Source organism: Aethina tumida, chromosome 1, assembly GCF_024364675.1.
Source record: "Aethina tumida isolate Nest 87 chromosome 1, icAetTumi1.1, whole genome shotgun sequence".
In the NCBI taxonomy this organism is placed as follows: domain Eukaryota; kingdom Metazoa; phylum Arthropoda; class Insecta; order Coleoptera; family Nitidulidae; genus Aethina; species Aethina tumida.
The window spans coordinates 10,861,883-10,879,405 of record NC_065435.1 but is presented as its reverse complement, the minus strand read 5'-3'; positions in this window follow the sequence as shown (position 1 = coordinate 10,879,405).

Sequence of the window (17,523 nt, the reverse complement as noted above, 5' to 3'; positions counted from 1 at the left end):
CTTCACTTATTCTTCTCAAACTTGAATTAATTTTTCTTGCAATGTATGATATTTACTTTATTATTATTATTGTTACGACCATTATTAAATAATTATTATTATAATTTATGATATAATTATAACCACAACTGTATGAGTAATGTTATTATTGTTTCTACTATGCAACTGGTCAATCTAATTTTATTCTTTAAAAAATTGGATGGACAAAATTGTGGCAACTTTTTACTTGATCTTTCATTACTCTCTGTGAATTTAAATAGATTATCCACCTCGAATAAAAGCTCTATAAAATATTGTCCATAAATTATAAAAATTTATTCAAAAAGATCAGGAACTAAAGACGTACAGTACTTTTTCGGGTATCTAATATGTTAAGAGAGGTGACAGTCTCCACTTCCAGATAACTTATAAAAGAACCAAGAATCCACCTCGAATAACAACCCTATAAAATATTGTCCAGAAAAAATAAAAATGTATTCAAAAAGATCAAGAACTAAAGACGTACAGTACTTTTTCGGGTATCTAATATATTAAGAGAGGCCACAGTCTCCACTCCCAAATAACTTATAAAAGAACCAAGAATTCACCTCCAATAAAAACCCTATAAAATATTGTTCAGAAAATATAAAAATTTATTCAAAAATATCAGGAACTAAAGACGTACAGTACTTTTTCGGGTATCTAATATTTTAAGAGAGGTTACAGTCTCCACTCCGAGAAAACTTATAAAAGAACCAAGAATCCAACTCGTATAAAAACTCTATAAAATATTGTCCAGAAAATATAAAAATTTATTCAAGCAGATCAGGAACTAAAGATGTACAGTACTTTTTCGGGTATCTAATATATTAAGAGAGGTCACAATCCCCACTCCCAGATAACTTATAAAAGAACCAAGAATCCACCTCGAATAAAAACCCTATAAAATATTGTCCAGAAAATATAAAAATTTATTCAAAAAGATCAGGAACTAAAGACGTACGGTACTTTTTCGGGTATCTAATATATTAAGAGAGGTTACAGACCCCACTCCCAGATAACTTATAAAATAACCAAGAATCCACCTCGTATAAAATCCCTATAAAATATTGCCCAAAAAATATAAAAATTTATTCAAAAAAATCATGAACTAAAGACGTACAGTACTTTTTCGTGTGTCTAATATATTAAGAGAGGTTACAGTCCCCATTCACAGATAACTTATAAATGAACCAAGAATCCACATCGAATAAAAAGCCTATAAAATATTGTCCAAAAAGATCAGGAACTAAAGACGTACATTACTTTTTCGGGTATCTAATATGTTAAGAGAGGTGACAGTCTCCACTTCCAGATAACTTATTAAAGAACCAAGAATTCACCTCGAATAACAACCCTATAAAATATTGTCCAGAAAATATAAAAATTTATTCAGAAATATCAGGAACTAAAGACGTACGGTACTTTTTCGGGTATCTAATATATTAAGAGAGGTTACAAACCCCACTCCCAGATAACTTATAAATAACCAAGAATCCACCTCGTATAAAATCCCTATAAAATATTGCCCAAAAAATATAAAAATTTATTCAAAAAAATCAGGAACTAAAGGCGTACAGTACTTTTTCGTGTGTCTAATATATTAAGAGAGGTTACAGTCCCCATTCACAGATAACTTATAAATGAACCAAGAATCCACATCGAATAAAAAGCCTATAAAATGTTGTCCAAAAAGATCAGGAACTAAAGGCGTACAGTACTTTTTCGGGTATCTAATATATTAAGAGAGGTGACAGTCTCCACTTCCAGATAACTTATAAAAGAACCAAGAATCCACCTCGAATAACAACCCTATAAAATATTGTCCAGAAAATATAAAAATTTATTCAAAAAGATCAGGAACTAAAGATGTACGGTACTTTTTCGGGTATCTAATATATTAAGAGAGGTTACAGACCCCACTCCTAGATAACTTATAAAATAACCAAGAATCCACCTCATATAAAATCCCTATAAAATATTGCCCAAAAAATATAAAAATTTATTCAAAAAAATCAGGAACTAAAGACGTACAGTACTTTTTCGGGTGTCTAATATATTAAGAGAGGTTACAGTCCCCATTCTCAGATAACTTATAAACGAAACAAGAATCCACCTCGAATAAAAAGCCTATAAAATATTGTCTAGAAAATATAAAAATTCATTCAAAAAGATCAGGATCTAAAGTCGTACAGTACTTTTTCGGGTGTCTAAAATATTAAGAGAGGTCACAGTCCTCACTCCCAGATAACTTACAAAAGAACCAAAATCCACCTCGAATAAAAACCATATAAAATATTGTCTGGAACTATGAGTTCAACTATTTTATGAGCTAAAATTGGGTGAGTATTTACAAAATTATAAACAACTCATTAAATTAAACTGTTAAATAAATATTAAAAAAAATTACATATTGTTAACACTACTATTCATTCAATAACAATTCATAATATTGTTATGAATTGTTATTGAAATCCCGGCTTTACAATAATATGGTATCAGAATAATCATTTTACATTTTATTTGTTATAAATTAGCAGGTCAATTTAATCTGTACGAATTAATTTAATTTAAAGCCAACAATACCCAATTTTCAGGTAAAATTATTTTATTTACTCTAATATAAATACATAATGTATAAACACAAAATTAATATCTAAAATGCTGCTTTGATAGTTATTTTGCTGCAATACGTTTGTTTATTAATATCAAATGTGTAAACAATTTATTTTAATTTATTGTATTTCATTTGCAACTACAAATGGAAAATTTCAATGTAAATAAATATTAAGGATTAATACAAACGGTTAATATAATAAATTAAAACATTACGTATTCGTTCTATGGTATTGTTTTTTTTTTTCAGCAAAATTGAACGTATCTAAAGTATTTAATTAAATATAAATAAAGATTTTTAATCTCTACTAAATCTATATATTTATATTAGTTATTTAAATTTCCAATTATATATTAATAGCTTAAGTCTATTATGTTATATTTTTACCTTTTAACTGGTAACATTTCCGACGTTGAATAAAAAATCACAAATGGATTCAGCTCATAAAGGATTCTGAAATTGAAAGAATTAATTGTCATATAAATCTATTCAGTTTCAATAAAATCCAGTCTTGTTCACTCAAATTAATTGAAGTTACTTTAGATTCTGTCTTGAGTCGTTCATTTCATTTTTAAATAGGAAACGTGAACTCGAAAATATTAATTTACTGAATATTAATTACTGTTTAAAATTTTAATATCTAGACAAAAATATTTTTAATTATCTAAAGTTAGTTAAAATTGAGTCATTTAGTTAATTTTTACATGAATAATTTTTAGGGAAGTTAAGTATGTCACAGAAATTAAATTTCTTTAAATATCATGACAATATTTTAATGTACACTCGAATCTGTACAAGTTGCATGTTTGAAATTTAAAAGGAAAGTTAACACGGAAAAATATTTATGTCCACTCAAATTAATCGAAATTACAAGTTTTAGTGTTTGAATAAATCAAAAATTAAGTCATTTATTTAATTTCTGAACGCCAAACTTAAAGGAGTTTATCTTGTTAAGAAAATTGTTAATTCTTTAAACGCCTAATTGTAAAAGGAGTTAAGTATAGCCAGATAACAGACTGAGATATTATTATCTTTAATATAACTGTATCATTTGTATGTTTTAATTAATTCGAAACAGCAATTCAAATACCGTCAAAGTATTTGTGAACTTTTGTACACTAGCGGCACCTCTTGGATAGAGCTTGCACAACGTAGCAAACTTTACGAGAGTCCCTGCCTCAGTTTGTAACCTGTTTACAGAAACCTGTAAATTTCTATACTCATTTATGTTGCTGTTGATAGGTGGCGCTGTTGGTAATAACAGCCCCATCTATTCCTAAAGTGATAAAATATTCAAAATAAAACGTGTTCTGTACAAAGTGCTTCAGTTCCGACAGATGGAAGTAACCGCAGTTTAAATTCAAATACCTTCAAACGTATTTGTTTGAATTTAAACATATACTTTTAACTCAACTAAAGATTTATCTTTGTGACCACCAACTAAAAATAGGCTTATCAATTATGGACGTACATAAAATTTATATACATATGAATAAATAATTAAATACTGTGGCCCAGATTTTTCAATTGTAAATATTTTCCGCTTATCCATGTGTTGAATTTTTCATTAATGCATACAATTGACGTAAAAGATCATCCCCACACTTTAAAAATGGATGATCCAATTTTATACAGTCCGCCAACCTGGCACGGCGTGCAAAAATAAATGCAGGTACTTGTTAAAAATTGAAATTGTAAAAGCGTGAGTAAATAATGGATACAATGTTTAAGTTATCTCCGGCAATATATAACTTTGATCTGTCGTCTGCGCTGGAGATGAAACGTGTTTCAGGCATTCGGAGATTTATTACTGTGTTGCCAGCGAAAACGCTAATATATTGTAAAGTAGCTCCCGCTTATCTTTTTCTATTAAAAATAACTTTAAAGGTCCGCATCGCACCCGGCTCCACTTAATTTATTCATCGCATTGTTTTCTGACGATTTTAATTGGCTGATACGTTATTTAAATCGTTCGCACAATAAACAAATCGATCGGGTTTAAACTATTTAATTTGTTTCGTCCGGTCTGGTTTTTTCAGACCGGCTTCTCGTTGCAAAGAAATCTGGAATCGGTTAAAGACCGGTGAATTATAGATTTCTTTGAAATATTTATGCGCTGTCTGCCGCTCTAAGGGTTTCATCAATACCAATTAGGGGTGGCGGGATTCGGGCGCCATCTGTGACTGAACGGACGGACCCGCGGCGGGATATTTACAGGAATCAATTTTCGAGGACATGTTCGATACTTAAATGTGTTATTTGTAGTTTTAATTTTTAATGTAGCACATAAAATTTCACAAAATTATTAAGAGGTGTCAAACATATTTCTTTTTATTCATCCATAAAAGGTGATTCAATAATAAAATAATAAAACTAGTTATTTTATGTTTTCAAATTCAAATTTAATTTACATTTATTTTTATACAATAAATAAATAATAAAATATGGTGGTGGCTATTTATTGTTAATTAGGTCATGCAATCAAAATATTTTATATATTATTTTAAATAATTCTTTCTACAATTACACACTTTGTACTTCAATAATCAATTTAATTAATCACCACAATTCATCTAAATTTGATGGTTTTTTGGTGTTTTAATCGAAACATCATGTTGTTGTATAAGTATCCAATTGGCCTTAGATCCGGACTTTGCGCTGGCCAATAGAGGACCTCAACATGATTATCTTTTAAACAATTTTGAATAACTTTGGACACATACTTTGAATCATTATCGTGCATAAAAATCCATGTAACTGATATCTCTATACATGAAACGGTCTATTTTACCAATAATTTTCTGTAATGGTCCTATACCATGCCAAGAAGAGAAACCCTAAACCATTACGTTTTCTCCACCGTCTTTCAAAGTTTTTGTAGTGTATCCAGGTTCAAACTTTTATTTTATTTATTGAACTTGGATTCATCTCTCCAAAGTACTCTTTCTTCTTCAAATATTCTTTAGTCTTCTTCAAATATTCTTTTTTGATACCAATGATTCTTTGCTGAAATACATCCTTGAAAGTTTTGTTCATTCAGTCGACGCCTGATTGTTGTACTAGACAAACTGATATTGTATGACTCAATTAATTCATTTTTTATGTGCCTAGAAGACCAGAAAGGATTTCATTTACTGATTCTTTCAATTAATGACCAAAATTCATCTAAATTTGATGATTTTTGGTGTTTTAATAAATGTCGTTCCATAAGTCTTCAATTGGATTTAAATCCGGACTTTAGGCTGGTCAGTCGAGAACCTCAACATAATCATCACCTTTTAACAAATTTTGAACAACTTTGGAGGTGGCTTGTCATTGGCAAATGGTTTCATTACATCTCTCATGACATCTCTAGACATGAAACGGTTCATTTTATCAATAATTTTCTGTAATGGTCTTATACCATGTCAAGAAAAGGAACCTCAAACCATAACGTATCCTCCACCGTGTTCCAAAGTCTTTATAGTGTATCTAGGTCCAAACTTTGATTTGGTGAACGACGAAGGAATTGTTTACTATCTGATCTTATTCTATTCATCACTCCAAAGTACCCTTCGCCAAAATTCTGGAGGATAATTAATATATTCTTGTTTGATACCAATTAATTAATATTTTGTTTGACTAGAAGACAAGAAAATTTATAAAAGTAGTTTTAGGTACTGTTACTATTTACTTACTATTAATGCCTCAAAATAAATAAATATTTGGCCATCATATATTACAAATTAAATTATGGCAGCGAGTTACAATCATTGTAATTTTTAGGCATTGTAACCCAAAACCCAATTGTGGAACAGCAGAAAGATGCAAAGTTTGTTGGAGCGTCGTAAAGAAAATAGTTTATTGCCGCTCATATGAATGTTCTGATTTGCGCCAAGTTTTATATTGGACATAAATGTCATTTGACTTGGTTTGAACGATGTTTATAATACCTCGAAGGAAACTTGCGGGCATAAATCAGCCGGTTTAAATTGTTTGTGTGCAGTGACTTAAAGTTGAACGTAATAAATACATCTAGTCTAAATTTTATAGAAAACGAGGGATAATAAGATATTCTTAAATGGAGATAAATTTTCGTTCAAGTGGTTAGGCTTACACGGGGGATTGCCAAATGCTCAAGTCAACTTGAGCTTTAAGGGTGCTTTGAAAATAGACCTAATGCGATTTATACGCCATTTACCATTTGGATTTAACCCATTAATACCCTTGTTTTGTAAAAATGTTTAGATTTACGTTTCACAAACAAAACATTTTTTTATATACATATAAAATAGACATTATTTTCCCATTTATAATTATCAATATAAAGGAGTAACTCAATATTTTCAATTTATTTGTATATTAAGGTTTATTAAGAACATCAGATACTTCTGCTAATGGTTTAGTAATCATTTTCAAATCATTATCGAATACCTCAACATTGATTTTAGTAAGTCCATGAATAATGTACACAATAAAATCAATAGGGACCTCGAATTACTTTTCATTATCTGAAGACGGTAATATTAATTTAATGTGTTTCCAGAGGCACAAAACTTCACGTTAGTTTTTTAACAATTTAAATGAATCTTCACGAAAGTAGTCCGTAAATATTACTTTAAATTTATTAGTGGCGTAATAAATTTTAAACTGTTACCAAAAGCAATAAATATTTTTCGTCGAAAGTTACAATAGATAGATAATGTGTGAATATTGTCTGGTGCATTTAAATTGAGCAAACATCCATGTAAATAATTAAAATAGTTAAATGGCTTGCTCAACTCATCTGAATTATTTAAAATGTGAGATTTTCCTGCATTCAAAGTGTGTTACAATTAAATAATATCGGTTTGGGATTTCAATGCAGTTTTATAAATTCCACCGTTCAATACGTCATTACTATGACTCTAATTACTTACATTATATATGTGGCGTTGTCAGTGGGTTTGCCCAACTTAATAAGATAAATAATGTATTTAACAAACAATATTTGTCTAAATGCGAATCAGTTTCAAATCGTTGAAACAATTTTATCAGGTCATATTAAATTGTTCATGTAAAATTTACTTTAAACTAATTACATGTAAATTTCAATTTGATATGTGTATGTTTATATCTCTTACTCTCTATATTATTGTCATTTAATGAATTTATATATTTTTTAATCATTATTTTATTGATTGGGACTAATTACACATAAAATCAAGTCCAAAGTTAGATTAATTAATGTTTTATGTATTAACATGGGTCCTCTTTAATGGTACTTGATTGTATTTTAGAAAGTGATTATTTTACGAAATTTGGACATAAAAATATAAAGAAAAAATATTTATTCATTTTTAGAAGTTAATACAAGATGTATTTAGTTTATAATTGATAACAGTAATGTTTGCGAGGGTATTTATAGAAATTTGTTCAGATAATTATGCCTAGGTGTAAATTAACTCCAGATGAGAGGGTTGGAGCAATTGGAATGTTGGAAACTGGGGTCAATCAGATAAATATCACAGATAGAGTCAATGTTGCCCAAAGTGTTATTTCTATCTTGTATACTCGACTGTATCAAACTGGCTCTAGTGGTAGACCAAGAAAAAATACTAAAAACCGTTATTTGCTATTGAGAGCCAGTAGGGACCCTACAGTGTCCTCGTTCCATTTACAATACAGAGACGCAGGACAAATTCAGATTTCAGTTCACAAAGACCATTGTGGCCCACCACCATAAGTAACAACGATTGGAATGGGTCCCATGTTCACTAGATGAAAGAATGGAATCTGTACTTTTCACAGATGAAAGTAGAATCGGGTTGCACAATGATGATCGTTGAGTTCACGTCTGGCCCAAATGGGGTGTTCCACGAAATCGTTGAAGGGTTCAGAATTTTATCCATTTCAAGGGGGCACCGTTATGATGTGAGGAGGAAATACTGAATTGTATATATGCAAAGAACATTGTTAATGATATACCATCAAATTTTGAAGCTTCAATCAGCGAGAACGTCCACATTGTTCAGGAATTGTACTCGAAGGACTTGAAGAGCCGTTAATAGACACTTTACAACGTCCCCCGAGGTCACCTGACTTAAAACCTATCGAACTTGCATGGATATGTTAAAAAGGAGACTATAGAACCCTCAACCTCGTCCTGATACTCTTCCAGAGCTTCGAGCTATAATTTCGCCAATATGGGCTAATATACTGTAAGAAGAATTGAATAACCTCGCAGAAGATATGTAGAGGAGGTGTCAAGTAGTCATAGATGCCCATGGAGGACAATGTACTAAATTTCATGTATTGTATATTTTTACTAAATAAATTTCATTTCTTTATTTTTCCAGGAGAACCTACTTTTAATTAAAAAATTCTTAAAGTTTAAAATGACAAATTACATATTATTTTCAACAAATACCCTTAACTTTTGAACTTGAGTTTCCTTTAAATTACTCGATTAATTTTATCTTTAATTACCTTCACGTGAACGTAGTTTTATTATTATTTTTTATTTAGACTTTGTTTAGTGCTGCTAAAGTATTTACGTGTAATTAAACTTGTCGTTATTTTAGGATTAAATTCGCTATTCTTCGCTCGTGTTTGGACCATCGTAAACTTTGTTACTTCTTACAAGCATAAAAATGGAAACTGTGTACCTTATTACCTTGTATGTAACAAAATCAATATCTTTTTTTAATATAATTCTTAAAAAATATACTGTATATCAGTTTTAACATGTTGCTCTTGTCAATGTAGGCTTCTTAACATGTTCATAATATATTATTGAACCAACCTGGAGGATGCACTGCGTCTAAAGTAAGAAATTTTTTACAAAACCGACTTATTTAGAGCTGCATCTGGTAGGATTTTTAGAAATTCTCTGTGTGATAGTACCGCAAAATTGAGTGATCAGGTTTCAAGAAAATTAATATGAACATTAAATCTGAAATATATCAAAAACGGCTGGGACAATCAAAATCAATCAAGAGTACTTTTTTCTTACAAATTGTGCATAGAACATGGAAAGTTAAATGGTTTTAAAAAATATTCAGTGGCGTAGAAACTAGGGCGACAAAAAATGAGAACCCCCAGAGTCTACGCCACTTAACAATATGGAAAACACACCAAATTTAAACACAATTGGACCCAAGGTTACAGAAAAATGAGAAAATTTTCAAATTTCTATTTGAGAGGCTGTATTTTGTTCAGGAGAAGCTTTGAAAATAAAAAATATTTAGTTTTTCTTTATTATTGGACATGTTCTAACTGCTCCTAAATTTTGACCACCCATTGTGCACTTTTCGTTTATTATGTAATTGGTTTTACTAAGGACGCAAAATATGCAGTTTCCTGTAATAATTAATACTGAATTTTGTCCTATTATTTTATATAAGCACAATAATTTATTAAGGTAATCAAGTTTATGGAAAACTTACTTAAAAGGAGTTTTTTCAGTCGATATAAAAGAAGATCTGCTTCTTCATGAAACAAAAGACCACACGTTAAATTAGGGACTCAAAGAAGGCTGTTGGGGAGTTTTATTTCATCCACCATATTCTCTATTTTTTTACATAATAAACGGTTAGAAACACCTTCATTTGAATATTTTAATTAGTTTTTATTTCAGTTCTATTTTTTTTAATTTTATTTATATTAAAAATTATGCAAAAATATACCTGTAAATTTTCTGCTATAAAATTTCACAGTTAATATTTTATAATTAAATTATATTAATTACCACCATTGATATGGATGATGGATATATTGGTACGTTGATTGTTATACATTGTATAGGTCAACAGCATAATTAATTAGTAGCAATTAGATCGATTAACTATATAAGTAAGATCCAGTTCCAGTTAATGTTATTCAGGTATTTCAGCAGCATTTTACTCGCATCTAAAAGAACAAGGTCGAACACAATGGCTGAAAAAGATCTAGCCAAAAATACAACCTTGAAGAATACCCATTTAGATTGAGAGGTCGTTAAATTTGGTAACGTGTGACGTGAAAGTAGTTTCACTTTAAGCACACATTTAAATGCAAAGTGTGTGTATCTTTTAACAATAAAAAATCAGCAACAAAATTGTTTTAGGTTGTGCAGTAAATTTATTTATATTTCCTTCATTACTGGACTTTCTAACTGATCCCAAAGTTTGATTATCCATTTTGAAATTAGCAGAAACATTTTTTAAACTAATAATGAGTTGGGCTTTTATGATGATCCAGATACTCATTAATTGGCTTTGGCATCTAACGAGATAGTCAGTTTCTTCCACTCTATGTCACCTCCACTTGAGGCTGAAGGTCTGCCAAAGTCTGAGGAGGGAGGGTTGTCTGTGATGTCACACAAATCTTCAGGGGAATTCCAAAGTAATCCTCACCACATGAGGTCGGGCATTATCCTGTTGGAAAATTGGAGTTTGAAGACTTCTAAAATAAGGCAGCACTTGGGGTTCCACAATTTCCTGGTTGCATCGCCAAGCGGCCAAATTAGCCCTAATGAAAATACACTTATTTCGAGGCCCATAGAAAAATCTTGTGGAGACACCCCGTAGGATTCATCCTCGAAAATGAAATTTAAATCACCGTGTATAAACCAAATTAATGCCCGGCATGCATTAAAAATGCAATAGTTCCGAAACGGTGCTTAATTTTCCACGTGATACAAATAAGGATTCACCGACATACGGTGGAAGGGAACGTGGTCGGAAAAGAAAATTAAATGCAAACCACGTAGGGAACACAAAACTTTGAAGAAGGAAATTAAGGGTTATGACTCGTAAAACTAAGAAATTACCTACATATTATAAGTTGCTGAGAAAATAATAATCTTCTTTAAAGTGCCCGCTGTACACATTTTTATGGGATGAATTATGTTCCCCTCAACTGTTCCCATCCTAACTGCTTTATTTTAACGTTCCAATTTTTCTTTAAATGTATGCTCCCTGTAATTTATTCCGGATCACTTATTCATTCGATTCCTGCATCGCGGTGTCAAAACATGGTGATGGTGCGACATGTTTTATGCAGCGTAAATCTCGAACACGACCTAAATTAAAAGATAAATTACCAGCCAATTAATATTTGTTGGGGGGGTTTAGTTCTTTTTTGGCGTCGCCGGGGTGATTTAGATTCACTACTCATTTGATTGGAGCCTGGTCCTTTCCAGGCAATTTGTCACGCCACTCGACAGTTACTTAAAACGAAATGATAAGGTGACAAAGTTGAGGGAACCGCTCACTACCCATTATCCATTTAATCGAACCCGAATTTAAAACACCACCACGCGCTAATTTATATAAATTTCGTGTCTGATAATAATAAATTTTCGAATTTAATGCCACATATAAATCATCGAAAGATTTTATCTTTTTGTCCGCAATTAATCATTGCATACTTAAGTTTTAATTAATTAATTTAATTAAATAATCCTGCGGATTTAACTTTTATTTAATGTTGTATATAGGGATTTAGACCACAATTTGTGACTGAATTATTATTATTTCATTTCCAAGTATTAGCTGCAGCAAAAAGTAATTTACGTTTTTGACGTTTAACTTTAAAATATCAAATTTAACAAAATGGACACCATTATAATGAACAACTTTCGTACAACCAAGAAAAAAAATGTGGGTTCTTGGAACTGAAGAAAATTTCAATCTCAGGATTAAACTGTTTATTACACGAAAGATACTCAGATCCAATAGTTTTTGAGTTATTAATTTTTTGCTAATAATTTGTGAATTTTGTTTGTGAAAATTTTAGGCATACACGTTAACAAAGAATTATCCTATAATCAGACATTATTAGTTATTAGTAATTTTCTGCGACTTCAAACGTTAATAACAGTTGATTTTTTGCCCCAATTTTGATAGTTTATAGAATTTTAAGCGCTTTTGTCTAAAAATTTACTTATTCTATCAAATTTTATATACTGTGTTAATTATTTTTATCTTAAATTAATTCATTTAAGTGGATTTCGATTTCAAAATTAATAGTTCTCAATTGACTTCTAGTCAAATTTCTTACATTTGTCTGTAATTCTAAGCATTTTAGTATAATCTATCAAATTTTAAGGAAATTTGTTTATAATCTATGAAAACTAAAATTAACTGAATTTTCAAGATTCTTATCTAAAAAATGAACAAATATTAACTATTAGAGAATCAATCTCTAATCAATCAATTTCTGAGTAATATTTTGTAATAAATGATTAATTTTCAGGAATTTTTATATTGAGTTATTAATTATTTTTGTTATAAATTCATTCATTTTACTATTTTTTGGATTTCGATTTCAAAATTAATATTTATTACTTAATTTTTAGTTGAACTTCTTTCATTTAATTGTATTAGTTATTAGTAATAACAGTTGATTTTTTAGTCAAATTTCTTTTTAGCCCCAATTTTGATTGCTTATAAAATTTTAAGCACTTTTGTCTAAGACTTCACTTGTTCTGCCAAATTTTATATAGTGTTAATTATTTTTATCTTAAATTAATTCATTTTACTGATTTTTTTGTTTCTAAATTAATGTTTTTTGACTGATTTTTAGTTTCTAATTTTATTAAAAAAATACATTTTATAACACAATGTGTCAAATTTTAAGGAAGTTTGTTTATAATCTACGAAAACTAACCAACCAGAAAATTAACTGAATTTTTAGAATTCTTATCTAAAAAATGATCAATTCTTAGATAAAATTTTAGTGAAATTTGTTTTTTTTTATTTAATAATAATATATTGTAATAACTAATTAATTTACAGGAATTTTTATATTGTGTTTAATTATTTTTGTTATAAATTTATTTATTTTACGATTTTTTTTGGATTTCTATTTCAAAATTGATAATTATTAGCTCATTTTTAGTTAAACTTCTTTAATTTTAATCCTAAAAGTCACATTTTCTATAAATCTATTCTATTTTGTCCAAAAATTTACTTTTCTTTGCCTAATTTTATGTATAATCTGCCAAATTTTGAGGAATTTATAATCTTATACAAAAATAAAAAAAAAATTAAATCTAGATGAATTTTCAGGATTCTTATCCAATAAATGAAAAAAATATTAGCTAATTTTTTTGTGAAATTTGTTTTTTTCTGTATTTGGGGAATAATTTTGGAAATTTGTGTTGTGTTAATTATTTTTATTTTCTATTTTGTAGTTGAATTTTAGTTTGCCAAAAAATTTACTTTTTGTATCATAGTGGTACGTATTATGCGTTAAATTTTAAATAAATTTTTATATAATCTATGAAAACTAACCAATCAGAAAATTAACAAAATTAACAAATATTAGCTAAACTTTTAGTGAACTTTGTCATTTCCTGAGTAATATTTTGTAATAAATGATTAATTTTCAGGAATTTTTATACTGCGTTAATTATTTTTATTATAAATTCATTTATTTTACTATTTTTTGGATTTCAATTTCAAAATTGATATGTATTAGCTGATTTTTAGTTTCTTTTAGTCCTAAAAGTCACATATTCAGGAATTCCATTCTAGTTTGTCCAAAGTTTACCGTTTCTTACACTATTTTATGTATAATATGCCAAATTTTAAGGATTTTATAAACTTCTATGAAAATAAAAAAAATTGAAAACTAGTTGGATTTTCAGGATATTCATATTTTCTAGCATAATTATATGTACAATGCGAAGAAAATTTATTTATAACAGAATTTTCAGGATTCTTATCAAAAAATGAATAAATATTAGCTAAACTTTTAGTAAAATTAGTCATTTGCTGAGTAATATTTTCTAAAAAATTATTAATTTTCAGGAATTTTTAGATTGTGCTAATTATTTTTGTTATAAATTATTTCATTTTACTATTTTTTGGATTTAGAATTCAAAATTGATATTTATTAGCTGATTTTTAGATTCTTTTAGTTTTAAAAGTCACATTTTCAGAAATTCTATTCTATTTTGTCCAAAAATTCTTGCACAATTTTATGTATAATAATATCTTCTATGAAAATCTAAAAAATGCACAAATATTGTTGTTAAAGTGTAAAATAGGAATTGATTCAAATAAATCATGACCCAAAAACGTAAACTACTTTTTCCGGCAATTTATATAATTACAAATAACAATTTCAGTATTATGGTAATAAACATGAAGTAAAAGTAAACTTACTTGAAAATATTTCGAGGTGAATCGTTATGGCATATTTTACGCCATTATTGTATTGACTACGCCAAGGGTTGAAATTTACGAGCACGACAAAAGCAAATCGACTTTGTCTAGACTTTTAATATTAAAATTAAAATTTGTTTATGCAAATTTATTCAGAAACAAATGGATAAGTTACACTAAAAGTTTCGATCAATGATAGCAAGAGGTGTATGCGTGCAAGAAGTCATAACGATATTTATTTTATACTATCACTTTCGGATTTTATGGACCCTTGAGCAACACTCTAATTTCGTTAAAATTTGAATAATTGAAAATTTTATAAAGGCACGACACTACAGCCATGCAGTCATGTTATATGTCTAAATTGATATTGTTAGTGGGTCCGGGGCGATTAAACAACCCATAAAACACAACGAACTTTATCTTTTACCAATCAACAAAGGAATAAAAAAGCTAATACAAGAGCGGCGTTATAAATTTATCAGCACAAAATGTGATGGAATGAGTGAATGAGTTGTATCAAGTAAATGCGGACAGTGTCTTTTCTAACTAACTCGTAAAATGGCTGGAGATATTCATTCGCAGTTTGTAAGGTTCTATTCTTCCCAACTGCGAACTACAATGCTGCAAAAGCCAATGTAGCTGAATCGTATGTTCGTATCGATTGCTGTAAAAGCATAAGTTTATTATGGAGAAAGTAAAATTAATGATATGTGAAGCTTTTTAATGTATAACCTTTAATATATGAAAATTCATCGCTGTCATAAAATTGTCGTAAAATTTGGTCTAAAATTTATTGAGATAATTATGCAGGATGTCCTTCAAAGAACTTTACAACGTTCGACTAGATAAAGTATGTGAAAATAAGTCGACTTGGCTAAATCTAATTGGGTACAAAGTTGTTTCGTTTGGGAGCTATTTCAGAGAAAACACCTTTAAGTTTATAATTTTTTATAAATAAATAAACAAAAATAAATAGGAATTTGTAAATTGTACAATTTCTCATAGAAAATAATTATTATTTTAATTTAAATAATTTTGAAATTCAGAAAATAGAATGAATCATTTATGAACTTGAAACGAAACTAATAAAATATTATTTATATTCTAAAATAAATAAGAATCCTGAAAATTCAACTTTAATTTATTATTAATACCAAATTTTTTTAAAAAATACTAATTTGAAGAATATTCCTTAAAATTAACTTACATAACTTGTTATGTTACAAAGAGTAAATTTTTAGGTACAAATGGTTAGAATTCCAGAAAACGTGAATTTTAGAATTAATATTAAAAAAAAATCGATTAAAAAACAATTAAGAAATATCAATTTTGAAGTCTAAATATAAAAAATGGTAAAATAAATGAATTTAAAACAAAAACAATTAATACAAATATGAAAATGAATGAATTTAAGATAAAAACAATTAATATAAATATATAAATTTATAAAAAATGACAAATTTCACTAAAATTTCAGCTAATATTTAATCATTTTTTAGATAGGAATCCTGAAAATTCAGTTAATTTTCAGGTTGCTTAATTTTCGTAGATTATGAACAAAATTCGTTAAAATTTGAAACAATCTATGTAAATTATGCTAAAATGTTTAGGATTCTAGAAAATCTGATTTTTACTACTAAAATAAAAGAAATTTAACAAAAAGTCAGCTAAGAAATATCAACTTTGAAATTCTGAATCATTTTGAAAAAATGTTTATTAAGAAGGTTTATAAAACAATAAAAAATAATTTTTATTAAAATTTTTAAATATAATCAAATATAGTACAATAATAGTTTTAAACAGTAAAAAATGTTGTAAAAGTAGAAATATTAATTAAAAAATTTAATTTTTTAAATAGAATCAAGTTCAAGTCCTGAAAAGAACAGTTGTTTTTATGTTTCTTGCTGAAAATGGCCTTTTCAATCTTTATATGCTATCTAAAATAAAATAATAGTTGTGATCAGTAAAAAAACATTAAATGAACTAAAAAATATTGATTAAAAATTGTAAATTAATCAAAAAGTGACGGAAAGCAATAGTAAAATTGAAAGTAAATAAAATATAAATGGAGCAATTTTATTTCTTTTTAACTGAAGATGAAATAAAATTAACAAAATTAAGAAATGGTAACTATTGTTACAAAATTAAAATATGTATGTAATATTATAACTATATTAAAAAAAATTGTAAAAAACATTTCAAAATTGATATGTAAGTATTAAAAATAATAATAACTATAATAATAATAATAATAAATAATAATGATGATCGCAGAAAATTTAAAAAAATACTAAAATTATTATAACATTATGTTACAAAAAGTAACTTTTTAGGCAAAAATGGTTCAAATTCCAGAAAATGTGCATTTTAGGATTAAAATTAAATAAAATTCTATTAAAAAACAGGTAATAAATTTCAATATACAAAAAATGGTAAAATGAATGAATTTAAGACAAAAACAATTAATATAAATATATAAATTTCTAAAAATTTATCATAAATGACAAATTTTACTAAAATTTCAGCTATTATTTAATCATTTTTCAATCATTGCTTAATTTTCGTAGAAGATTATGAACAAAATTCCTTAAAATTTGACACACAATCTACGTAAATTATGCTAGAAAAAGTAAATTTTTAGGCTAAAATACTTAGAATTCTAGAAAATCCAGAAAATAGTAAAAATTTTGAAAAAATGATAAATTTTACTAAAAATTTTAATAATATTTATACAAATTACACATTAATCAGATAATTTAGATAAAACTTCTT